Source organism: Eubalaena glacialis, chromosome 5 (genome assembly GCF_028564815.1).
Source record: "Eubalaena glacialis isolate mEubGla1 chromosome 5, mEubGla1.1.hap2.+ XY, whole genome shotgun sequence".
NCBI lineage: Eukaryota > Metazoa > Chordata > Mammalia > Artiodactyla > Balaenidae > Eubalaena > Eubalaena glacialis.
In genome coordinates this window covers 95378949-95405718 of record NC_083720.1, presented here as the reverse complement: position 1 = coordinate 95405718, position 26770 = coordinate 95378949, and the positions used below count along the sequence as shown (strand labels likewise).

The 26770-nt window shown below is 40.8% G+C and overlaps 1 long non-coding RNA gene across 3 annotated transcripts; it reads right to left on the bottom strand.

Annotated features, from left to right (window-relative positions):
• Positions 1-93: 93 nt before the first annotated feature.
• Positions 94-26765, bottom strand: LOC133092710 (uncharacterized). 3 transcript variants are annotated; one of them, XR_009701118.1, is made up of 5 exons: positions 26660-26765; positions 26302-26482; positions 21977-22050; positions 13685-13764; positions 94-466 (listed from the first exon to the last, which is right to left on the bottom strand). It is a non-coding gene; the product is annotated as an uncharacterized LOC133092710 (long non-coding RNA). The 3 variants fall into 3 exon arrangements; XR_009701117.1 differs by having other exon boundaries at positions 26302-26468; XR_009701116.1 differs by lacking the exon at positions 26302-26482.
• Between the last annotated feature and the right edge of the window lie 5 nt (positions 26766-26770).

The window sequence follows — 26770 nt, the reverse complement described above, 5'->3', positions numbered from 1 at the left end:
ATGCATCTGTTAGGAAGCAGAGATATTGAATAATATTCTCCAAACTGAGAAGGAACTTTGAGACTGAAAAACGAAGTAAGAAACTCCATAAAGTACAGTTATGAAGTTTATTGTGGGTAACTTACATACAGGCAGGCTCGGGTGGACAATGGGTCCAGAGGCATTTGCAGCTGCACTTCGCACCACTAAAAGAGGTACAGGGGAATTTAAAGGGCCAAAGCTAAAAACAGAATCTGACCATTAGAGAGGTGCATGTCCACATGGACAGGAACTGGAGTTTTTTCCTGCCCCTGGGGGCGTCTCATGACCATTAACCATCTGCATCAGCAAAAGGCATTCTTCCAGTTTTCATGTCAGATGAAGGCAAAGACAAAAGTTGATAGGGCATTTATCTGGCTTGGGGGCATTCCTTGTGAGTGTGCTAAAGTTCAGTCATCCGGAGACGGGAGGGGATAGGACTGTGGTCCTAAGATGAGATGACAAAATGGAGTCAGTGTGGTTCAGCCACATAACATCATAAAAGAAGATATGTTTGGGCAAATGCACATGAAATGATACTCAACATCACTAGTCTTCAGGGAAATGCAAACTAAACCACAATTATATACCAGCTACTAAAATGATGAAAGTTAGAAAAATTGGCAATACCACTTGTTAGGGAGGATGTGGAGTAACTGAAACTGATGCATTGTCAGTGAGAATATAAGATATACAACCACTTTGGGCAACGGCTTGGCATTTTCTTATAAAGTTAAACATTAAATAATAAACCATATAATTCAATAATTCCATTCAGAGGTATTTACACAAGAGAGATAAGAACTTGTATCCACAAAAAGGATATTCATAGCAGCTTTATTCATAATAGCCAAAAAATGGAAACAATCCAAGAGTCTCTCAGCAGGTTAATTGGTAAATAAATTTTGGAATATCTGTATAATTGGATACTATTCAACAATAAAATAATCTATAGATACATGCAAAATGTGGATAGGTCTCAAAAGCATTATGCTGAGTAAAACAAGCCAGACACCAAAAAGTGCATACAATATGATTACATTTATATGAAATGCTAAAAACACAGAATGTACTTACAGAAAGCAAAATAGTGGTGGCCTGGGGTCTCAGGTAGGGAGGACTAACTTGAAAGGGCACAAGAGGAATTTTTGGAGTGGTGAAAACGTTCCATATCATGATTGTAGTGATGATTATATGGGTGAATTAATTTGTCACAGCTCATTGATCTCTATACTTAAAATGGGTATGTATTATTGTCTATCATCAATAGACATCAATAAAATTATACATCAATAAAATTTATTTTTTAAATTACTGTACCAATGTAGCTGTTGTTACATCAAAAACTGTAAGAGTAGGTCTCTTTCTCTAGAAGTCATTACATACCATCCAACTTCTGTTTAGATTTATTGAATGCCTACTCTGTCAGGCATCATGCAAGGTATTTTGCATGCATGTTTCATTTAGTCATCGCAACAGCCCTCTGATATCACCCTATTTTACAGATGAAGATAGTGAAGCACAGAGACATTAAGAAAATTGTCCAATGTCCAGTTCTCATTGTGACACTAGTAAGTGGCAGAGCCAGGATTCAAACCCAGCTTGGTTACACACCATCCCCTCCTTAGCATTCACATCTTTCTTCATGCAGCTCTTTGGAATTTTACTTACCAAGTCTAAGAGAATCACCTCCATTTAGCATTTGAAGGAGAATCTTCAGATGTGAAGAGATAGCTGATCAGGCATACCTAACTCAGTTCTTACTGAGTATATGTTTATCACAACCTGGAACATCTCCTGTGTGTGCACTCAACATACCTTCGCTATTGTTGTTGTTTTGTATTTCACCTGACCCTTGCAATTCTCTTCCTTCCTGCTGCCACTGTCTTACTGACACCCAGGATCTGCTGATCCTGTTTAATGCTCTAGCCGGAATCCAGACAAAACCCCTCCCTATTTCCCCCTTAGCCTAACTGAAATTGATGGTTAGGCTTAAAAAAAGAGAGAGAGACTTTAATGCTAGCGGAGTGCAAAAGGCAAATAAGCAAAGTGCATAATTAGGATTAAAACCATCTGACTTACAAAATATTTGTTCTTACCATTTGTTAATTAAATGTTTACCAGTCATGTATTATGGGAAAAAGCAAAGTATAAGACTGTGTATACTATGCCATCATTTCTGTAAAAAGAGCACAGAAAAAGAAAGGCTTCTAAGTGAACATGCATAGAATATCTTCAGAAGGATGCACAGGAAACTGCTAATAGTCTTTGCCCCTGTGAAAAGGCATATGGGGAAGGTGTAGGCCAAGGTAATAAACATTGTGGGTGCCTCAACCATATCCATTTTACCCAAATGCATTTGGAAAACTGACTTTTTCTCCAGGGATTTCTCTGATTGATAGAAATATGGTTCCATTCTCTTGACAGTGACCTGTTATATGTGAGCCAATTCTATCTGGTGAAATGAGAAGAGAGGTTTGCTGGAAGCTTCTGGGATTATGCTTTCTCACTCTCAGGAGAAATTCACAGGAGGTCAGCTTTTCTCTCTCTTGGACACAAACAAGGGAGCGTGAAGCCCAACTGTTTCCATTTTACAACTATGGAAGAAATCAGCCTTAAGCTGAAGCCCATGCACTAGAGAGCAGAGTAGAAAGACAGGAAAAATCTGGTCCTTGATGATGCTGTGTTAAACTGCTGAATCAACTAATTCTTGAACCCTATCTCACATTTCTTTGATAAGTGAGCTAATACATTTCCCTATTATTTAAACCAGTTTTAGTCAAGTGTCAGGTTTCTGCTACTTGCAGCTGAAAACAATGCAGATGGAGACTTTTTTCCTTTTATATACTTTCTATCTTTTCCTTTTTAAATCATGTGCATGTACATCTATTTTAAAAGATTTTAAGAGTTTACTGTGTTCCAGGCATTGAGAAATAGAGAGTATTCGAGACAAGTCCCCTTTAATTTTAAGGGTTTTTGAAAGAGATTTGCTTCTTTCCTTTCAATGAGGTCAACTATCCCAACTCCTCTACAAGGAAGATATGGATTTACCCTTTACAGAGTTAATATAGGTTGAACTATATGAAATTGACATTTTTGCAAGCCAAAATGGTCAAATATTGGCAATTTTACAGTATGAATCACTAAACACAGTGTTCACGTAGAAGAAATTATACACATTACTACTAGGTGCATTAGTCTCCCCTGCCAGTGCCCTGAATATCCTGGCCATTAATGAAATTTCCCTTAGGCTTTACCCAATTGCTGGCTATTTTCATCATTTCTACCTCTAGATCACAGAGAATTGATGGACAAAGACCAGAGTCCCATAGATCAGATCAATACACATTCATGCTGTCTACCCGTTTTTTTTGTTTTTTTGTTTTTTGTTTTGTATTTTCTAGTGCCTGTCATTCCCTCTAGCAGATATTCCCTGCTTTCTGCTTACAGAGAAAACCAAATCTTACCAGCAGGAGTGCCCTATTCCCTGTGATGTACAAATCGGTACCCGTGTCTCTAGCCCTCAGCATCCCTCTTCCTTTCCAAAGATGCTGGTCCCCAGACCCTGTCCTCTCAGTTGTCTGATGGTGAAGCAGAAGGTGAAGAAAACAAAAAGATGCTAATATATCATGACATAGAGTATTGGTTAGCTATTGTTGCATAAAAAATTACCCCAAATGTAGTGACTTAAAACAATAAACAGTAATTATCTCACAGTCTGTATGGGTCAGGAAGTCAGAAGCAGCCTATCTGGGTGGTTCTGCCTCAGAGTCTCTTATGACATTACAGTCATGATGTTGGTTGGGGCTGCAGTCATCTGGAGCCTTGGCAAGGGCTAAAAGGTCTGCTCCCAAGGCGGTTCACTCAGATACCTGGCAAATTGGCACTGGTTGTTGGTGAAACGATGCAGTTCTTCCCCATGTAGTTTTCACCATAGGGCTGATTGAATGTCCTTATAACATGGCAGCTGACTTTCCCCAAATAAGTGATCCACAACAGAGAAAAGAGCAAGGTGGAAGCCACGAGGCCTTTTATGACCTAGTGTTAGGAAAATCACACTGTATCATCTCTGCAACATCCCATTGGCTATCAAATTATCTCTATTCAATATAGGAGGTGACTACACAGGGGTTGCCAAGAGGCAAGAATCACTAGGGACTATCTTGGTGGCTGACTACCACATGTAGCTACTATGTCATCCTGCCTCTGACATCCTGGAAAGACTTTGAATTGTTTTGTCACTGTTAAATTATTGTTTAATTTTGGTAATTTTTCATTTTTCGTATAAGTCTATACATAGGAGAGACATTTAGTGAATAGTTACTTACATATGTATCTAATAAAGCAACTTTAAAAAATGGAAGGGCTAACACCCTTATTGAAAAGTTTTGACATGGCTACTGTGCATGCCCAATTGATATTCTAGTTTCAGTAGCAAATTATATTAATAATAATAATTATTATTATTAAGGGAGCTGGAAGAATGATTGGACATGAATCAAATTCATCCTCCCAGAGAGGACTGGGGAGAAAAAAGAGGCCAAGTCCATCAATTCGTTTTAGGGTTAATCCAAAGCTGAGTCTGATCACCTCTCTCTGATCCTTTTTTTAATAAATTTATTTATTTTTGGCTGCGCTGGGTCTTCGTTGCTGCGTGCGGGCTTTCTCTAGTTGCTGCGAGCGGGGGCCACTCTTCGTTGCGGTGCGCGGGCTTCTTATTGCGGTGGCTTCTCTTGTTGCGGAGCACGGGCTCTAGGCACCCGGGCTTCAGTACTTGTGGCTCACGGGCTTAGTTGCTCCACAGCATATGGGAATCTTCCCGGACGAGGGCTTGAACCCGTGTTCCCTGCACTGGCAGGCGGATTCTTAACCACTGCGCCACAAGGGAAGTCCCTCTGACCCTTCACATCATCAGCCTTCCCAGTCAGATGAAACAAAGTAACCAGAAAGGGACTGAATTTAAATGTGTAATCAACTCTTCCTCTGGTCCTATGCGATGACAAAGTTTATATTTGTGTTTGGATTAAAAACATTTTTTACTTTTTATTTAGATAAATTACATATGCGTGTGTATATACACAATTTATTTATTTATTTATAAGAATCTTTAATAATCTAACCTCTCAGAGAAAAGCACATTAATATGCTGTGTATTTTCTTCTAAAACAGTGAATATTTTAATATAATTAAGGCGATGCTAAAAATAGTATTTTATCCTGTTTTCTACTTGACATTTTTATATTGTTGAAGATTCAAGAACATTGCTTTTTAATAGTCCATTGATTATTTCTGATTATAGATGTACTATGACCTCTGCAAAAAATTTGGAAATTTCTGAAAATATAAAAACAAGGATCACTCATAATCCTACCATTCAGATAGCAATTGTCAATATTTCCGTATATTCACTTCTAGATTTTTTTCTACCCATATTTACATATATAGATAAATACATATTTGTAAAAACAAAAGGGGTATTTTGTTTTATAGTCCTCTTGTTCCCTTAAAAGTATATCAAAACATCTTTCCATATAATGCATATAAGCCTTCATTACATTTTTAATGACCACAACTACCCATTGATATCTAGATTATTTCTATATTTCATTTTTTAAAATAAGTCTGTGGTCAACAGCCTAGCACATATATCTTTCACTACTCATTTAGTTATTTCCTTAGAATACATTCCGGGAAGTGGGATTGATGGATATTGTAGGGACTTGAGAATACCCCTCATTTATAGCCACCTCTCTCTAACTGCCCCCAGTGCTCTACATTTCAGGAGTGTTGTAGAAATATTCTTTACTTGTATGGGTTGCCATGTGTAAAGATTATAAAGTAGAAATATATCCATTGGGGTCTTTTTGTTCTCATTGTTGTTGTTTTTATTGTTTTGGTTTTGGTTCAAGCAACAAAGATAGACCCTGGCTGAAGTTATTAAGACAGACATTTGTTACAAGCATCTGGGTAGCTCACCCAGGAGTGAACACTCAGGCCTCACAGAGGAGAGGAACCATCCCTTCAGGCATTACTAATGGCAGGACTCAGCTTCATTTCCCAACTTTCTGTCACTCTGCCTGAAGCTCAGATGCCCAAGGTAAAAATCTGACTGGCCTGGCTTATATTGCGTGCCCACACCTTGGCCAGTGAGTGTGCATGTGTACACCTGCACTTTGATGGATCCCATCAAAATCACAAGGCACAGACATATTTAGTCCCCAAAAGAAAAAATGTAAATACTCTTTCCAAAAGAAGGGGTAAAGGCAGCTGGACAGGCAAAGGCAACAGTGGGTATATCAGGATGCTATTTGTATTCAAATACATATATGAAAGAAGGATATAAGTTCATGTCTGTAGACTTCTTCAAATGATAACAGACAAGGCATTAAGTAAATATGTTTCAATGTTTAAGCATAAGTTGGGGGTCCAGGTAAGGCTCAGAGGGAAATGATCCTTAATACTAAGCAAAATTCTTCTGTTAAGAGAGGAGGCCCATGATGGGTAGACAGTGACCTTCCAGCAAATTCTAAAGTGGAGTTTGGGGTGCAAGACGTTTATTAGAGATGTAGAAAGAAATGGGATGAAGCCAGATTGAGCACAGGGGGAATCTGAACCATAATATAGACCCAAAAAAGCCTCAGCCAACACAGTGGGAAGTTCTGGAGCATCAGAGTTATACCCCTTCGGGCAGAGATGACAGGTCCTATTTTACAGCAAAGAGAACTATATTCAATATCCTGTAATAAACCATAATGGAAAAGAATATTTAAAAGAATATATATGTATAACTGAATCACTTTGCTGTATACCAGAAATTAACATAACATTGTAAATCAGCTATACTTCAATAAGAAATAAATAAATAAAACCTTTGCCTTATTTATTTTTGGCTGCGTTGGGTTTTCGTTGCTGCGTGTGGCCTTTCTCTAGTTGTGGTGAGTGGGGGCTACTCTTCATTGCGATGCGTGGGCTTCTTATTGTGGTGGCTTCTGTTGTTGCAGAGCACAGGCTCTAGGTGCACGGGCTCAGTAGTTGTGGCTCATGGGCTCTAGAGCTCAGGCTCAGGAGTTGTGGCGCACAGACTTAGTTGCTCCGCGGCATGTGGGATCTTCCCGGACCAGGGCTTGAACCCGTGTCCCCTGCATTGGCAGGCGGATTCTTAACCACTGCGCCACCAGGAAGGTCCCTGATTCACTTTGTTATACAGCAGAAACTAACACAACAATGTAAAGCAATTATACTCCAATAAAGATGTTAAAAAAAAAATCTTTGCCATTTTTATAGTAAAGAGTAACTTATAGTTTTTTTAATTTAAATTTATATCACAATTAGTGATTGAATTTTTAAAATATTTTTACTAGCCATTTTTTTCTTTCTTTATAAATGTCCTACTTATATCATTTGCCTATTATTTTCATAAGGAGTGTTTAACCTTTTTTCTTGAGCTAGTTTAACATTTTTTCTAACTTTTATGTGTAAAAGATATCAACCCTTATTATAGATAAACAAAATTCTCTTTCTGGCTGCAAAATAGTCCATCATATGAGCACATCAAAATTTATGTAATACTCCCTGGTTATTGAATATTAGGTTGTTTTCATTTTTTTCTCTCTCTCTTTTCTCTCTTTCCTTCCTCCTTACCTCCTTTCTTTATTTTCTTCCTTCTTTCCTCTGTTCCTTTCATTCTTCCTTCCTGCTATCATACAAAGCACAATAAACATCTGTGCATACCTGTGTCTAAATTTCTATTATTTCCTTAAGAAATGTTCCTGAAAGCGAAATTACTGAATCTATAAGGGTGATATTTTAAAACTCTTGATACATAGAGTTATTTTTCAGAAAGAACCAACAAATTTATATTCCCACTACCAATATATTGGGGTCCCCAAGTCACCATACATTCATAAAAAAAAAAATTACTTAAAAATAGAACTACCATATGATCCAGCAATTCCACTCCTGGGTAAGTGTCCAAAGGAAATGAAAACAGGATATCAAAGAGATATATGCACTCCCATGTTTATTGCAGCACTATTCACAGTAGGCAAGGTATGGAAACAACTTAAGTGTCCATCAATGGATGAATGGAATATTATGCAGCAATGAGAAAGAAGGAAATCTTGCCATTTGCAACAACATGGATGGACCTTAATGGCACTATGCTAAGTAAGATAAGTCAGACAGAAAAAGACAAATACTATATGATATCATTTATATGTAGAACCAAAAATAAACTGAAGTTGTAAAAACAGAGAGTAGAATGGTAGTTACCAGGGACTGGGTGTGAGGGAATTGAGGAGACGTTTAAGGGTACAAACTTGCAACCAGTAGATAAATAAGTCCTGGAGATCTAATGCACAGCATAGTGATTGCAGACAACAATACTGTATTATAAAAATCAAAGTTGCAGGACTTCCCTGGTGGTCCAGTGGTTAAGACTCTGCGCTTCCACTGCAGGGGGCATGAGTTTAATTCCTGGTGGGGGAACTAAGATCCCACATGCCACGCAGCACGGCCAAAAAAAAAAAAAAAGGCATTAAAAAAATGTCAAAGTTGCTGAGAGACTAGACCTTAAACATTCCCACCACAAAAAAGAACTGATAATTATGTAATGTGATAGAGGTGCCAGCTAACGCTATCATGGTAATCACACTGCAATATATACATGTATCAAACCAACACATAGTGCACCTTAAACTTACATCAATTATATCTCAATAAAAATAACTTTTAAAACATAAAAGAAAAAATATTCCCTTCACATGTACCCGACACTGCCCAAGGGAAGCCTTTTTGGTCTTGGAGCGAGCCCAGAGGGTTCAAGCCTGTGCAGATAAATACAGAAGTCCTAGAGAGGTCTTTTCAGCTAGGCTGTGCAACTAAGAATTGGTAGTATTGACATACCTACAGCTGCTTGCTACAAGATTCATTCTACTCCATTTTATCATTTTTTAGAACTTCCACATAAGCTGTGTGCTTATCCATGGAATTTCTTACAAGCCAAGAATGCATTTTAAATTGAACAGAGACATTAACAGGAAACCACGCATAGGTGTTGAATACACTTGCCTAGGAAAGACATAGACTAAGAAGTGATTAAAGGATTCAATCCTGGCATGAAGGAATTACAAAGTATCTGGCATTCTTCTGTAGAATTGTAATGTGAGATAAAGTCAAATAAATGACTTTTTCATGATTAAACACTTGTGGAATCATTGAATAGTAGTCAAAATATTTATATATATATTTAATTTATTTTATTAATTTACAAAGTTGTGTTAGTTTCTGATGTACAGCAAAGTGATTCAGTTATATATATATATTTTTTCATATTCTTTTCCATCATGGGTTATCACAGGATATTGATTACAGTTCCCTGTGCTCGACAGTAGGACCTTGTTGTTTATCCATTCTATGTATAATAGTTTACAACTGCTAATTCCAGGTTTCCAGTCCATCCCTCCCCCACCCTCAAAAGATTTATATTTATGTACCAGCTATTTCCTATATTGTTAATACTCTTCTACCTATTTCTTCAAGGTAATAGTGCTCAATTTATGCCATTTCATAAAGAAGTAGGAATATGACTTCAGTATAGAAACAATGAAAAGGAGAAATGAAAAATGGAAGAGAAAAAGCCAAAAATCCTTAGCAAGTATTTTCTATACCCAATTTTTTTTTTAAAGTAAGCGGTACCTTATTTTATTCTATTTATTTATTTATTTATTTATTTTTGGCTGTGTTGGGTCTTCGTTTCTGTGCGAGGGCTTTCTCTAGTTGCGGCGAGCGGGGGCCACTCTTCATCGTGGTGCGTGGGCCTCTCACTATCGCGGCCTCTCTTGTTGCGGAGCACAGGCTCCAGGCGCGCAGGCTCAGTAGTTGTGGCTCACGGGCCTAGTTGCTCCGTGGCATGTCGGATCTTCCCAGACCAGGGCTCGAACCCGTGTCCCCTGCATTGGCAGGCAGATTCTCAACCACTGCGCCACCAGGGAAGCCCCTATACCCAATTTTTAATCATATCTAAATTTTTCCCACTTACAAAATTTTCTGTGCATTTTAGATACCTCATAAAATTATGTAAATATACTTTAGCAGGCTGTAAACATCACTTAACTATAGAAACACAATCTAAACATTTCCTAGAACCATGAAATTCTGTCTCAATTGTTAGATATAATAATCATTCCTATTTGTTTGGGCCTAACTATTGGATCTAGTAGTTGCTTTCCACACGCTCTCAATTAACTGGCACAGCAATTGCGAAGTGGGATTTACCAAAAGCAAAACCTGAGATAAGGAATTGTGTGCAAGTAGATTATTTGGGAGGTGATCCCAGGAAGCACAAAGGAGATAGTGGAGAAAATGAGACAGGCAGGAGAGAAAACCCAATACGGGGTTTGTCAATGAGCTGGTTATCACTGTGGGGAATGGGGACTTGATCCAGCTGGGGACCCACTGAAGAGCCGTGTTCACGTGCCTCGGAGTTCTTCCACTGCGAGCCAGGAAGACTGTCTCTCACTGGTGGAGGGTTGCATTTGGGGACATTAAATCCCTGGTGCTTCTGGGCCGTGCAAGTCCCTGTGCGCCAGAGGAAGCGCAGGGGCAGGGAAGGAGCTGGAAGTAGGCAGAGGTGGGCAGCTGACCAGGCTGCACGCTGCCCCTGCAGCTGCCCTGGGCTGAGGGGCTCTGGGGCATGGCATCGCCAGTGTCTGCTGTAGTGTTACTAACCTGGTTTTGAAGTCGAATAAACTGGGATTCAGAAAGGTTACTTGCCCAAAGTTACATTGCAAGTGAGTGGCAGAACTGGGGATCCATTTAGTGTGACTATAATCCCGTGTTCTTTACTCTTCCTAAAACATGTTAATGTTGTACGCACACCCTAATGATTCTGGAATTAATCACAGAAATTTGGAGCTAGGAAGTATATTATACATTTTTGAGTCGGTTCCCCAGGATGAGGAATCAGGAGTCAGGAAGGCTATATTAACTTGTAAGTCTGAGATCATAGAGCTGGATGGTTTCAGAGTAGGACCAGCATTGCAGACTGCCATACACTGCTCCTTCCACTACAGTGCACAGCCCGCTTTGTAAATATATTTAACTCATTAATAAAATTAAAAGATACATACTTATTTTTATTACAAATCTAATATACATTTTAAAGGTAAAATTACAGAATGGCCTCATTTCTTCTAAGTAGTATCATGAGCCCTCTGTCTAATGGAATCTTAAAGATTGTTCCATATTTGATTATTTCTCTTCTTGCTGCCTAATACTTTCTCCTAGGAAGGCATCTCCCAAATAAAAGTGTTAAAACTGAAATTAAATCAGCAGCTAAAAATAAATGAACTACTTGTTTTAGTCTCTAGGAGCCACTTTGGATGAACTAAAGTGTTATTCATTTAGCAAATTAAAAATCTCCTGCATAATTTTACTCATGTTCACCATTTCCTCAGGTGCTATGAACAGGGACTCCTGTAGTTTTAAAATATGAGGAAAGTAATATAAGATGTTTTCTCTAGTGCAAAAGGCAATCTATAAAGACCCATCATAAGACTGTAATGACAATCATTTAAAATGAGAAAAAAAGTCATTATACCATTTTTATCATGATTTGATGAACTAATTCAAGGAAGCACAGTAAATATTCTCATTTAAAATTACACTAAAATTAGACACATTGCTTGTGTCTAGGGGAAAACAAATCTTTTATCAAAATTTTAACTTGCAAATTAATGCCATATGCAGGGATTCTGATTTAGTACGATCAAAGTCACACATCTGATAATGATATGAGTCCTCACAAGGAAGACCCTATGTCCACACACAGACTAGTTATTTTCTTTATTATTTTTGCAGTTGTTTAAAAAAATCCTCATGTTATTTATATTCATTTTACAAATATTTAGTTTATATTATGCCACATGAATTGCTTTGAAGTTTTGTCCTTCTTTTCCCCTACTCATTGCCACAAAGAGTAGGATGTAACATCCTTTATTCCCAACTTATTGGAGTGATGTAATTTTTTTCATAGTGGACTTTTTCTTGTCCCTGTATAATCTTGAGTATTTCTGCCTTTGTATATGTGAATTTCCAAGAATGTCCTTCTTCCCATCTGGGGGAAGAGGGAACAAAAGAAGACCAAAGAGGAGAGGACGGTGCAGAGCAAGTATGGAAATAATCAACCTTTCCAAAAGAATCAGTGTAATAAAAATACTTATTTAAAGAAATATAATGTGTTGCATTCATACATATTTGGATAGCAGCAGCTGGTTTGTTTCAAGATCCAGGGAGATTTTTTCCCTGATGGAAATATATATAATCATATGGCTAAAAGAGAGCCTCCAATTTCATCCTTTCACTTTCAGACAGACCTATCCCTAAGTAATTTTGGGTAGACAGGCTTCATTATCTTTGAAAAGGTTGATAAGAAGAGAAAGTGTCTTTTGAAAAGTACCCTTAGGAAACATTTGTAAAGTACAATTCAACTCTAAAAATGTCAATACTTTTATCTCTCACTTTAAGAAGTGCCTCAAAGTAGCACAGTTGCTACTTTCTATCTGTATTCAAGATTTTGTACTAAGTACTGTTCTGTAGTGTTCTCAGACTTCTTAGATAATGGCCCACTTAGCAAATGCTACCTTCCCCAGAGCTCTCCAGCAAATCTTCAACACCAAATGGGTGTCCAACAATTCCTTTCAAATCTGACACTATGCAGAGCCCACAGATTAAGGGCTCAGTCCCAAAAGACTGCCCCCACTTCAGACGCCAGCTACAAATTCAGGGGGCCATCTGCACTTCTGATGGACCAGCTTGACTACTAATTGAGGGTTTCTATGACCCCTCTGCAGGTTTGATAATTCGATAGAATGACTCACAGAACTCAGGAAAGCACTGTACTTAGAATTACTGTTTTATTATAAAGGATACAGCAGCCAAATGGAAGAGATACATAAGGCAAAGTCTGCAATGGGGGAGGCCTGGGAGCTTGTGCCAGCCTCCTGGTACATTGATATACTTACCAATCAGGAAACCCTCTGAACCTCCTTAGAGTTTCTATCAAGGTTTCATTATATAGGCATGATTGATTAATCATTGGTCATGATTGGACTCAATCTCTCCATACCATTAGCAGTCACTCCCCATTCTCCCCTCCCACAAGCCACCAGTAATCTACTTTCTGTCTCTATGGATTTGCCCACACTGCACATAACATATAAATGTAATCATACAATACATGGTTATTTGTGATTGGCTTCTTTCACCTAGCACAATATTCTCAAGTTTCATCCATGTTGTAGCACGTATCAGTAATCCATTCCTTTTAATTGCCAAATAATATTCCATTGTATAGATATACCACATTTTGTTTATCCATTCATCAGTTGATGGACATGGTCTGTTTCCACTTTTTGGCTATTGTGAATAGTGCTGCTATGAACATTCGCACACAAGCTTTTATGTGAAATATGTTTCCATTTCTCTTGGATATGTACCCAGGAGTAGAGTTGCTGTGTCATATGGTATCTCTATATTCAACCTTTTGAAGAGTTACCAGACTGTTTTCCAAAGCAGCAGCAACACCATTTTACATTCCCATCAGTAGTGTATGAAGAGCACTAGATCTTGTATTTCCCTCCACCCACAAAGAAATTAAAAGTCTTACCTTTGGTCCAATTTTTTAAAACCTGGGAAAGGATTTTATTTGGCCTGGCCTGGGTCAGATGCTGACCTGCTTTCTCATCTCTGTTGTAAGAAAAAGGGTCATATAAAAAGATGGTTATCCAACACATGGCTATGGGAAGGAGTGTTTCCCTGGAAAAGGATACACTGCTATACTGGGCAGAAAAAACGCCTGCCACAGAAGCCTAAGATGTAAGAATACTGCTACCCCCAAGGGTAATTGTAACTGTGTAGGAGCAATGGGTTGATACAATGACTGCTAGGATGCCTCTGGCATTTAGGTGGCATCTGGGGCCTGGAGGTGTAAATATCCTGAAATGTGCAAGACAGTCTCATTCAATAAAGATTTGTCCTGCCCAAAGGCCAATAATGTTCCAGTTGACAAACTCAGTTCTGTAATAATAAACTTTTCCTTTTTTTACTTGGGAACATGCCTACTCAAAATAAAGATTTTATTTCAGCCTGCCTTTGTAACTAGATTAGGCCAGGTGACCAAGTTCTAGTCAATGGGATGGAAGTGGAATTGATGTGTGTGACATCTGAGAAGTGTCCTTAGAGAGAGGGGTTATGCCCTCTCTTTGCCATTCTCCCTTCCTGCTAGCTGGGATGCAGATATGATGGCTGGCGCTGGAACAGCCATCCAGACTATAGAATGGAAATCCCATTTTAAGAAACGGTGGAACAAGATGGGAGGAATAGGATGATCAGAGACTGTCATACACACTCTAGGCAGCCCATGGTTATGTGGGAAGAAATACACTTCTATCTCTTTTTTTTTTTTTAATATAATGACTTTATTTTTTATAAATTTATTTATGTATATTTTATTTTTGGTTACCTTGGGTCTTCGTCGCTGCGCACAGGCTTTCTCTAGTTGTGGCGAGCAGGGGCTACTCTTCGTTGCAGGGCGCGGGCTTCTCATTCTGGTGACTTCTCTTTGTTGCGGAGCACGGGCTCTAGGCACACGGGCTTCAGTGGCTGCAGCGCGGGCTCAGTAACTGTGGCTCTAGGGCTGCAGAGCGCAGGCTCGGTAGTTGAGGCACACAGGCTTAGTTGCTCCACGGCATGTGGGATCTTCCCGGACCAGGGCTCAAACCCGTGTCCCCTGCATTGGCAGGTGGATTCTTAACCACTGCGCCACCAGGGAAGTCCCTAGATAGTTATTGTTTTAAGTCTAATGTTGCTGAAGGCTCATATTAGGTGTAGCCCCAGTCCCTTGGGCTTATGGTATTATTTCCTTGGCTTAAAGTTTAGTTTTATCTTTAGTTCATAGTTTCCTTGGCTTAAAGTTTAGTATTATCTTTAATTCATAGTTTCTTTGTGAGAATTATTTAAAATTACTTTCCTTCTTGGTTAAGATTAATTTGAAACTAGATACTGATAAATATAATCTGTAAATCCACTCAACAGGCATACAAATAGCAAAAAAGTTACAGTATATCCTGAAAGCAAACAGCAAGGATGCCACTATTGACCTCTTCCAGTCGTAGAATCTTCCTTAGGGTATTTCCCTCACTGCCTGTGACATGAGTCGCCCAAGTAAGAACAGCTATGTCCATCTGTATATGTGTAGGGCACCTCCCTCACTAGTATATGAATGCAATGAGCACACTACCAGACACATAGTAGGCATTCAATACACATGTGTTAAGTGAATGAATAAGGAAGAAAAGTAGATCTTTGTAGGTAGATCTCGAAGATCTTGATCTTGTACACAGTGAAGAACCATTGCAGAGCTGTTTTGGAGCTTTGTTTGTTTATTGTTTTAACAAGAAAGTGAATGATCAGATCTGGTTTTTAGGCTTATAAAACGAGCAGCAGAGTGGAGGATGGACTGGAGTTGGAGAGGGGGAACCAGAGGTGAGGCGACTGGTCAGGGGGCTAGCGCAACAGTCCAGGTGAACGATGCAAGAGCCTTGGACTTCCCTCGTGGCGCAGTGGTTAAGAATCCGCCTGCCAGGACTTCCCTGGTGGCGCAGTAGTTGGGAGTCCGCCTGCCAGTGCAGGGAACACGGGTTCGAGCCCTGGTCTGGGAAGATCCCACATGCCGCGGAGCAACTAAGCCCATGTGCCACAGCTACTGAGCCTGCTCTCTAGAGCCCGTGAACCTCGGCTGCTGAGCCCATGTGCCGCAACCGCTGAGGTCCGCTCGCCTGGAGCCCGCGATCGGCGATGGGAGGGGCCACCGCGCTGGGAGGCCCGCACACCGCAGCGAGGGGTGGCCCCTGCTTGCTGCAGCTGGAGGGAGCCTGCGCCCAGCGACGAGGGCCCAATGCAGCCAAAGAATAAATAAATAAATAAATAAATCAATAAATTTATTTAAAAAAAAAAAAAACCCGCCTGCCAATACAGGGGACACGGGTTCAAGCCCTGGTCTGGGAAGATCCCACATGCCGCAGAGCAACTAAGCCCGTGCACCACAACTACTGAGCCTGCGCTCTAGAGCCCGCGAGCCACAACTACTGAGCCCGCATGCCACAACTACTGAAACCCATGTGCTTAGAGCCCATGCTCTGCAACAAGAGAAGCCAGCGCAATGAGAAGCCCGCACACCACAGCAAACAGTAGGTCCCGCTCGCCACAACTAGACAAAGCAGCAACAAAGACCCAACGTAGCCAAAAATAAATTTAAAAAATTTTTTTAATTAATTAATTAAAAAAAAAGGAAAGATGCAAGAGCCTGAACTATGGCAGAGACCAGGCGAATGGATATGAGGTAAAGTTCATGAGATGGAGTTGACAGCACTTGATGACTAATTGGCAGTGGGGGTGAGGAAAGTGGGATTAATTCAAGTTGTCTAATTTGGATGCCTTTGAGCTCAGTAAAACAGGAAGAGTGGCTTTGGGGGGAAGAATGATGAAGGCTGGCCTGGACATGCTGAATTTGAGCCTAGAGAGACCCAGCAAGAATCAGGCAATGTGAGACTAGAGCTCAGGAAGAAGGCCCAGGGGGTGGAGGGGGAGCGATGTATTTGGAGGTGATAATTAAAACAATATTTGATGACGTTTCTCCCAAGGGGAGGATATATTTGAAAGACGGGACCATCCTATCACTACTCACCTTTAAAACTGTTGGCCACCTATGATCTAAAAGATAAACTCCAAATGTCTTTTTTTTTTTTTTGGCTGCGCCGTGCAGCTTGTGGGATCTTAGTCCCCCGACCAGGGATTGAACCCAGGCCACAGCAGTGAAAGTGCCAAGTCCTAACCACTGGACCACCAGGGAAGTCCCCAAATCCAAATATCCCAATCTGATATTCAAAACCCTGCCCAGTCTAGTACAAGCCTATCTCTTGCTCAGTCATTTATTCAACCCACCAGCCTTCACATAGAGCCTGGAAATGCCATGGTATATGTTGGGGACAGAGAGATAATAAGTCTTGGCTGTTGCCCTGGGGGGAGGTCTACTGCGGAAGAGAGACAACAAAACAGACCATTAGCTTTTGATAAAATCAGGATAGTAATGGGGACGATCTCATAGGGTTGTAGCAGGCATTAAGTGAGTTCATACACATAAAGCCCTTAAAACAGTGCTGAATATGCACTAGCTATTATTATTATAGGAGAGGCATGTACTGGGACTGGGGGTGTGGTTCCCTTGACTGGGCGACCACTGAGTTGAATCTTGAAGAGCATTTAAGTTAGCCAGGATAAACGGAGAAGGGGTGGGGCTGGGGAGACATTCCTGAACTTCCTCCTATTCCCTTGTATAGTGAGATGAATAGTGGCCACCCAAAATATACGTCCATGTCCAAGTCTCTGGAACCTGCGAATGTTACTTTATTTGTAAAAAGGTAAAGATCTGCAAATGTAATTAAATTAAGGTTCTTATGATCAGATCATCCTGGATTATCTGAGTGGGCCCTAAATCCCATGACGAATGTCCTTGTAAGAGACAGAAGAGGAGAAGCACACAGAAGAGGAGAAGGCCATGTGAAGATGGAGCCAGAGATGGGAGTGATGTGGACATAAGCCAAGGAAGTTAAGGAATGCAGACAGTTACCAGAGGCTGGAAGAGGGAAAGAAGGATTCTCTCCTAGAGTCTCCAGAGGGAGTCTGGCCTGCCAGCACCTTGGTTTCCAATGTCTCGCCCCATGAACTGCGAGAGAATAAATCTCTGTTATATTACTGCTTCCACCGCCACCTCCCAGTTTGTGATAATGCGTTACAGCAGCCCCCGGAAAAGAATACACCTTGTTATTCTGAGTCCTCTCCACAGCTAGTTCTTTGCTAGTGGTGAAGAGGACACAGGCCTAGCTCTCACGGAACCTGTGTTCTTGTTGAGGGGACCACATAAAAATGAACAAATAGAAAATTTATTTTTAATAGTGGCGTGTTAGGTGCTGTGAAAGTAGAGCACCAGAATTGTATATCCAATTGTCCACTTGCCATCTCTACTTAAATACCTAATGGGCATCTCAAACTTAACTTTCCCCAAATAGAAGTGCCTGGAGGTGCCTGGCAGTGGAAGCTGATTGATCCACACGGTCAGGAAAGGCCTCTGCGAGGAGGTGACACACGCAGGAATGCTGAGCGGGAGCTCAGGCAGTGACTGAACGAGGGCGGTCCAGAGAAAAGTGCTCGTTTTTTGGTTTTGTTTTGTTTTAGGAAGGAAAGCAGCCCTTGAGAATGAAGAGAGGAAGAGGATGAAGATACAAGGGGGAGGGGTAACAGAAGGAGTAAGGGTCCCGAGGAGGCAGAAGTGATGTGAGGCTAAGGGGAGAAAGTAGAGCAGGGATCAGGGTCCTCGAAGGGAAAAGCAGGAAGAGAACAGGGGCTAAACGATGCTGACTCAAAACTCAAACTGTCGGAGTTTGAATCCTGGCTCTGCCACTTATGGGTTACAATATAGTAGGAAATCACATTATTTGGATCTTGATATCCTCCACCGTAAAATAAGGATACTAATAGATCCTACCGCATAGGAATTTGTTCGGAGAATTAAATATATTAATATGTGTGAAGTACTTGGTTCCGTGTCTGGCGCAGAGCATGCAATCAATGTCATTGTTACTCTAGAGATCATGAGAAGGGACATCAAGTCTGGAATCAGAATGTGAGTACTGGAAGCAACTTCAGAAGCATCTGATCTAATTCCTTCACTGTACAAATGAAGAAACTGAGACCCAGAGAGTTTGTATATTGGCCAATTTAAAGAGATAGTTACAGGCAGAGTCAAGACTAGAGTAACTGCTTGAAAGTCTGCGCTTTTTCTAGGTGAGCATCACAGATAGACTTGGGAATCCTAAGAATACAGGTGGTAACTGAATCTGGAAAAATAGACAACATCACTCAGGTAGAACCCAGAGAACGAGTAGAGAACATGGAAAGAAGAGTTAGTAAGGGAGAGTCAGAGTTGGATCAGGGAGGTGAGAGAAGAACCAGAAAAGAGCAATGGTCATAGAAGCCAAGACAGAGATTTCAAAGGGAGAAAATGGTCAACTGGGTCAAATACTCCAGAGAGTCGAGGAAAGATTATGACTCTGGTGCAAAATTTGAGGTCAGCTTGATTTGAGCACCAGTTCCACAAGACACTAAGCTCTGAAACTTGGTTTTCCTATATGTAAAATCGGGGTATACATGGAAAATCTGCTGACTCCTTTAACAAACTTTAAACTTTTAAATCTTGTAAAGTTGGCAATGGAGGGAGACTTTTCCATTCGGGGAGGGGTCAATGGACCTTACTCCAGACCCTGGAATTAACCTTACTCGCTGGGTGTCTCACATTAATGTCTATTACAGCCACAAGCAGCAGACTGGCCTTAGGGGAACAAAACAGGATTTTATAGTTTCTCTCATTGCCATAGTATGACTGAGACAGGTCATAATATTTAAGCAAGAGACTACTAAAGATTAGACCCCGAATGCTGAGGCTGATTATGGATGTCTTTTCTTCTCTTTCTAGGTTCCCTCCCTAGATAAATTCATCTAATCCCATAACTTTCAAATACCATCTCAATGCCCAAGACCCTCAGATTTATATCTCCAGCTCTGACCTCACTCCTGAGCAATTGCCTATTCTAGATCATTACTTAGATGGCTAATGTTCATCCCAAACTTGACCTTTCCAAAAGGGAACGCTCATCTTCCTGCCCCCAATCTTGGTAAATTTATATTCAACCCACTAACACATTCTCCAGTTTCTATCTCTAGAATATTTTCCAAATCTCAGTACTCTACGCCCAATACCTTGCTATTCCAAGCTACCACCATCTCTTGCCTCGCCCTCTGCAGTCGCCTCTGACTGGATTTTGTTTCTACTTTGGCATCCCCTATAATCTACCTTCAACACAGCAGCCAGATGTGCTGTTATACATAAATTACATGCAACTCTCTTGATCATAAACCTCCAATAGCTTCCCATCACGCTTAGACGAAAACCCAAACCCCATTAGGCCTTGCAGGACCGAGACCCTGCTCACTGTTTGGACTTCTTCTCACTCCACACTTTCGTCCTTCACTGTGCTCCAGCTTAGCCCCTGGTTTTCTTTCTGTTCCTCAAATACACCATACTCATTTCTTTTATTTTATTTTCATTTTCTTTCAAACTTTAAAAAAATTATATTAATTTATTTATTTGGCTGCATCGGGTCTTAGTTGCAGCATGCGAACTCTTAGTTGCTGCATGTGGGATCTAGTACCCTGACCAGGGATCAAACCCAGGCCCCCTGCACTGGGAGCGCAGAGTCTTAGCCACTGGACCACCAGGGAAGTCCCTCATTTTCTTTTTAAAATATATATAATTTTTATTTGTCAATTATACCTCAGTAAAGCCGGGGAAAATATTGCAGGCTTGGGCAACTTCCCCCAATTAAAAAAAAAACAACAACAAGAGTTTCTTTCCTTGTTAGGAATATACTTGATAATAAAGCATGAACAATTATAAACACATATTTTTTTCCTTTTCTGATAAGAATTTTGTGGAATAAGACATAGAGAACAGACTTGTGGTTGCCAAGGGGGAGGGGGGTGGGGGGAAGGATGGATTGGGAGTTTGGGATTAGCAGATGCAAACTGTTATATATAAAATGGATAAACAACAAGGTCCTACTGTGTAGCACAGGGAACTATATTCAATATCCTGTGATAAACCATAATGGAAAAAAATATGAAAAAATATAAATACATATATATGTATGTATAACTGAATCACTTGGCTGTATGGTAGAAATTAATACAACATTGTAAATCAACTATACTTCAATAAAATAAATTTAAAAAAAGAATTTTGGGAAATAAATGTATCACAATTCTTGTGTTTGTATGGCACAAATCTATAGCAGTTCTACAAACAACCAGCATATTTGTGTGTGAAGTAAAATGCTTTAAGCTCCAAACTATCAATATTAAAGAGTAAATTTCAACCATATGTTAAGAGAAGAAAATAAATTATCTTTTTATTCTCTCTAAAGAGGAGAGTGAAAATTTTGATGAGATGATCAGAGAGTGTGCACTAAACAATATAGACGAAGTTGTCATAAAAGTTTATTAGGCAATTAATTTATAAACATATTATGCTAATTTATATGGAATTTGTGGCATTTCGCTAGCTTTCTATAATATCACACTCATTTCTGACAAACATTAGCTATTCCCTCTATCTGGAATGCTTTCCCACCCTGCTCCCCTCTCTTCCACCTTCACATGGCTTGTCTCCTCCTTATCACTGAGGTCCCTGTTGATTGGTATCTTCTAAGAGAGAACTTCCCTGTCCATCCTGGCCAGAGTAGCTCTCCAGTCAGTATCATATCAGTTGGCTTCTGTATCTCATCACTTATCTGGTGATACTTTCTTGTTTATTTTTATGTTTATTGTCTCTTTTCCCTACTGGAGTATAAGTTTCCTAAAAGAGATTTTGTCTGTTTGCTTTACCATTGTGTTCCAGCCCCAGAAAAGCGCATACATGGTAGGCCCTCAATAAATATTGATGAATAAATAAATGATTAAAGGCTTAGGACAGGAGAAGGGAAATAAATGCAGAGAGCCCCATATCATTTGATTATCTGGCTTGTAACTTAGCACCCTCAACCTCAGCTTGTAGCCCAGCATAAAAATGCTTTCCCCTTGCTACTTCAGAGCACCTTCGGGAGTACCCAGACTTGTGGAAATCCAAACCTGAGAGAGACAGAGAAGGAGGAGGAGGGGGAGGAGGGGGAAAAGGAGAGGGAAGAAAGGGGGAGAGAGAGAGAGAGAGTGGGCCAGCACCCTAGTTTTCTCTCCTGCCTTTCTGTGGTACATCTTAGCTCTAGCTTCACCTGGGGATCTGTCCACCTACCTGGAGGGTTGACATTGAACAGTTGCACCTTCTTGGGTGGAGATTCCATTCTACATCCACAGTAGAGGTTTGGACTGAAGGCAAAGAATAAGCACATCAGAATACATCCTACAAAACATACATACATATTGATAGCAAGGAGAGCTACTTCCTGCAAGACGATGATCTCTGTCCTACACAGTTCCCATACTTGTTTTGAGGATCAAATAAAGGACAGTAATCTAGAACGTGACACACATGCGGCAGTCACAATACTATACTGTTAGCAGAGCGATTGCTCCTGGCAAAATGCCATTTGTGTTACTCATACCATGGTACTAAAGACTTACGTACATGATTCATGGTTATCCTCTCCATCCTAGATGACTTCAGTAACCTGCGTGACTCATTCAACACCCTGTCTCACAGTTCCCTGATGTTATCTCCTCCAGTGCCTCTCACTTCCACTACATATGGTCACACTCTGAATCTTGTCATCACCTCCAAGTGATCCCACTTTGGAAACCTTAAGCCCCAAGACCTAAGAATATTTGATGCCCTGCTTACAGTAACCTAAACTTCAAGCTCTATATACACTTACTGCCTTTGTACCTACTTTTCAGCCCCACCAAGACTTCTTCAAATCTTTTCTCCTGATCTCTTAGCCCCCTAATTAATGCAATAACCATTTTTCTTCTTTCTGTTCTCAATGGGAAAAGTGTCTCTCTCTGTCCTGTCCCAGGTAATCTCTCCACCTGGACTCTGGACTCCAGCCCCACCCCCATGCCCTGTTTCATCAATTATTTACCCTCTCCTCTAGGTCTTTCAACTTATCCTCTCTTGGCTTTTTTCCCTCAGCACATAGACATGATCGTATCTCTTCTAACAACTACCAAAAACAAATCTTAGGTTACATGATCTGATATTCTCCATATCTAGAATTCTCTTTCTCCTTCCTTTCACGGTCAAGTCTTTCTTACCCTATTCACTCTGCACCCCTCTGTAACCTGATGTCTGTCCCCACCACTCTTCTGAAACTGCTCCAGACCTGGCCCCAGCGACCTAACAGGCTACGGTCATATTTCACTTCTTATCTAACTTGGCATCAACTCTAGAAAGGTGTTCACCCTCTGCTTCTGTGCTTCTGTGATACCACGCCCAGTGGTGTTCCTCTTCCCCCTCTAGCTGTTCCTTCTAAGTCTCCTAACAGGTTTATTTTCCTCTTTGTCCTTGGTAAGTGTGGATTCACCCTCCACCCTGCTCCTTTCCCACCGCTGGCATATGTCTTTCTGAGCAATTTTATCATCACCTGTGGCTTAGATGACTGTTTATGTATACTAAAGTCGTACACTCTTGGAGCCTCCAACCTATATGGCCAACTGCCTCCTAGACATTCCTGTTTTTATGGCCTGTAGGCACCTCAACTTAATATGTCCCAAACTGAATTGATCATCTTTCCCATTTCCAAAACTGACTTTTTGGTCTACATTTACTATTCGTGTATATGGTTACAACCGTCCATCCAGAGACTCAGGCCACATGCATGAGAGAAGCCAGCTTACTCCTCACCTCCAGACTCCTCTGGCTCCGAATCCTATTGACTTGGCCCCCTATCTCTCCAATCCATCCATTCATCTCTCTTTCTCTGACACTGCTGAACTTAGACATTTGGCTCCCTTTTCTGGATCATCTCAGTAATTTCCAGACTGTTCTTCCTGCTGGCCTCCATCTCCCTCCTCCAGTCTAAAGATTTGATATTGCTTTTTCTCCCTTTGTCATTGTTATTCATTTATGGCTTTTTTTCCTTTAGTGTCTTTTTCAAACTAAAAAGGAATATACTCTCATTGTAAAATAGCCAATAGTTCATAAGGCTGTAAAGAAAAAGTTAGTTACCCCGATCCAATCCTCAAATCTTATTCCCAGTACACTTTTCTTTCTAAAAATATAATTTTATTAAACATGCTGTATTTCTTCTACTTTAAGAAGCACTTCCCCAGACACACACACACATTTTAACATCTCTGAAATCAAACTGTATCATACAGTCAATGGTGCCTTAGATTTGGTTAAATTCATTATTGCTCTGCAAAGTGCTATTTTTACTTGTTAATATGGGTCATGATTCCAAACCAGCAATTACCTCCAGGATAACCTTTCTAAAGTACAAATCTGGTAGGGTCACTATCCTCCCAAAAATTCTTCAAAGACTCCCCTCCCCAACCCACCTCCACTCCCCAGGTCCTTCATCTTCTGACTCCCTCCTACTTTTGCAAGTCTTGTTTCCAGCACATGCTCACACATCCTCTTCCTTAAAGCCAGGTAGATCTGTTTGCAGTTAGTTCCCCAGATAGACTCTGCTGAGCCAGATCTTGGTGCTTTTGCACCAATGTTTCCTCTGCCTCTTCCTCACATCCTCTACTCCAAGTTGCCTCTTATTGGAAAATTGTCCCAATCCCCCAAACTGAGTCTAGGCTCTGCCTTTATGTGCTGCCTCTCAATTTTTCCAGCATCTGATGCACTTAACACACAAGTTTAAGCCATTTCTCTTGTTTGTTGCTCCCAGTAAATAGTGAGCTCTCAAGCATGTGTTCTTTGTACTCACTTCCAGCACTGCCAGGGCAACATAGGTGCCCCATAAGTATTTCTGAAGATGAGGAACTATACATGAGGGAAGCATAAAAATGCTCCCTGAGATAAGGTGAAGAGCATTCTAATTGACTATCATCTTAACCTGAGACAAGAGAGAGAAAAAGGAAGAGAGAAGATCTGGACACCAAACCACCTGGGCATCCAGAAAGCTAAAGCAATGGGTTTTTTCTTCTTCCCTTTCCCAGTTTTCTACTCCTCCAGACCTGCTAATTCCACCCTCAACTAAAGATAATCTGATTTCAACAACCATGACTTTGATGACCCCTTCCTTTCTTTCTAGTCCTAAGTGCTTCAAGTTCAAACCTCTACGTCATCACCCCCTGTTGCCACAAGTCCCCTATTTTGTAACCAGAGTTTTGGAAAGTACCAAAGGGGGATTCTTTCCACTTGCCACTCTTCAGTGCCCCCCTGAGTTTTCTGTTTGGACTCCCTCCTGCCCCAGTTGTGGACACACCTGGCAAGTTCTATCAAGCCTCCATCAAGAAAAAAAAAAACCACACAGACACACACAAAAGGAAGCTAAAGTTTAACACAAAACCTTTATTTTAATAACTATTCTAAAGGCTTGACGTTAAGGTAGAGACCTCAGTGGAAAACATTTACCCCCTCTTAACCCAGTATTGGGTTTGGATTCAAGAAAATGCTGAAAATAGAAAACAATGTTTCCCAGTTCTTCTTTCTGACCTAAATAATTTAAAGTCAAGGATTGCAATTCATTCATGGAAAAGTACCAGGGTATGTTGGAGACTTAAAACAAAGCTCAGTTAATGTGGCCTATGGGGCATCAGTCAAATTGGCCCATGCTAACACATGTTGACAATTGTGCGGCCAACATACTTTCAGTACCCTCCCTCAGCAAAAAGAACAGGGACACATGAAACAATTAGAAATAGTAGAGCAAAAGAAGAAAGAGTGGAAAGATGAGGGGAGCACAGGAAGGAAGACTGGCATTGACAGGGCAGGAGAAAATAGGAAATATAGCCAACAGAGCATTCCAAAAAATAAGCATATTTGCTGTCACAGTTGGGGCTGAGGATAAACAACCAGTCACAATGGAAAGAAATAAGAAGACAGCTAAAGAAAAGAATGGGAGAGGTCGTGGAGTCAGATAGGTAAGTAGATAAAACAAGGAAAGTATTTTTGGCATGTAACTAGGACTGATAGAGAAACAGGATAAGACCAGAAGGATTATTACAGGAAGGGCAGGATCAACATGTGGACAAGTGAAATGTAGGGGGAAAGCAGCTGTTAGGAAACGTGCTGTGATTCTACTGTCTTGAAGAGGCCAATGTTTTGAAACTAGAGTTTTTCAAGCTCTAGTCTACAAATGGACGTGGAATTAGGAAGTTCACGGCCCCGCAGGGGAGAATTAGAGTCAAGCAGACATTCCCGTGTTGGGAACAGCAGGGTCAAATCCAGGAGCCTGTAATGCTTAACATTGTGAAGGTGTAGAGGAAACCTCACATTCGGAGGGAAAGACTTCACCACTTAAGCTAACACAAAAGAGACTGTACAAATCTCTTCTGTTCATAAATTGTGGACTAAATAAAAACAAAGGCACCAAATACCTTAACTGTCGAGACGTAATTCCTGTTCATCTCAGTTACTAGGGAATTCAACATCAAATTAGATTTTTCCGGCACCTTAACCTGAGACTGTCAGGAAGGAAAAAGGCCTTCCTTTTTCCTGTAACCAACCTGTAATCTTCAGAGTGATTTCTCTTTTCGGTACAGACTTCGGTGTATTTGGACCCGTAGGAGCCAGGGTCCGGAGGAGCCGCCGCGGCAGTATCACCAGATCAAGATAGGCTTGTTTTGGATGCAAAATGAGTTTTCCCCCCGACCTCGATACTGCCTCAGGGTATCTGAAATTAATAGCCTACATCGTTAATAAAGGTATGTTTTGGAGAGACAGCAAGATGCTGGTTAATTTGCACCTTCTTCCCCACCCAGCGGCTTCAGCCGTGACTAACGAAGCGAAAGGGGAGGGCAAGAACAGGTCTATTGTTTTCGTTTCCTACGTGGCCGAAACCCAAAGGAGCATCGGGTCGCCTACCTGCCTTCCATTCCCCGACCCGGGAGCGGCTGCGCGACCTGCCGGGCTGTACGTTGCCGGCTCCGGCTAGCTGGCGACCTCACCTACGGCACTCTTCCGGGCTCGGACCAG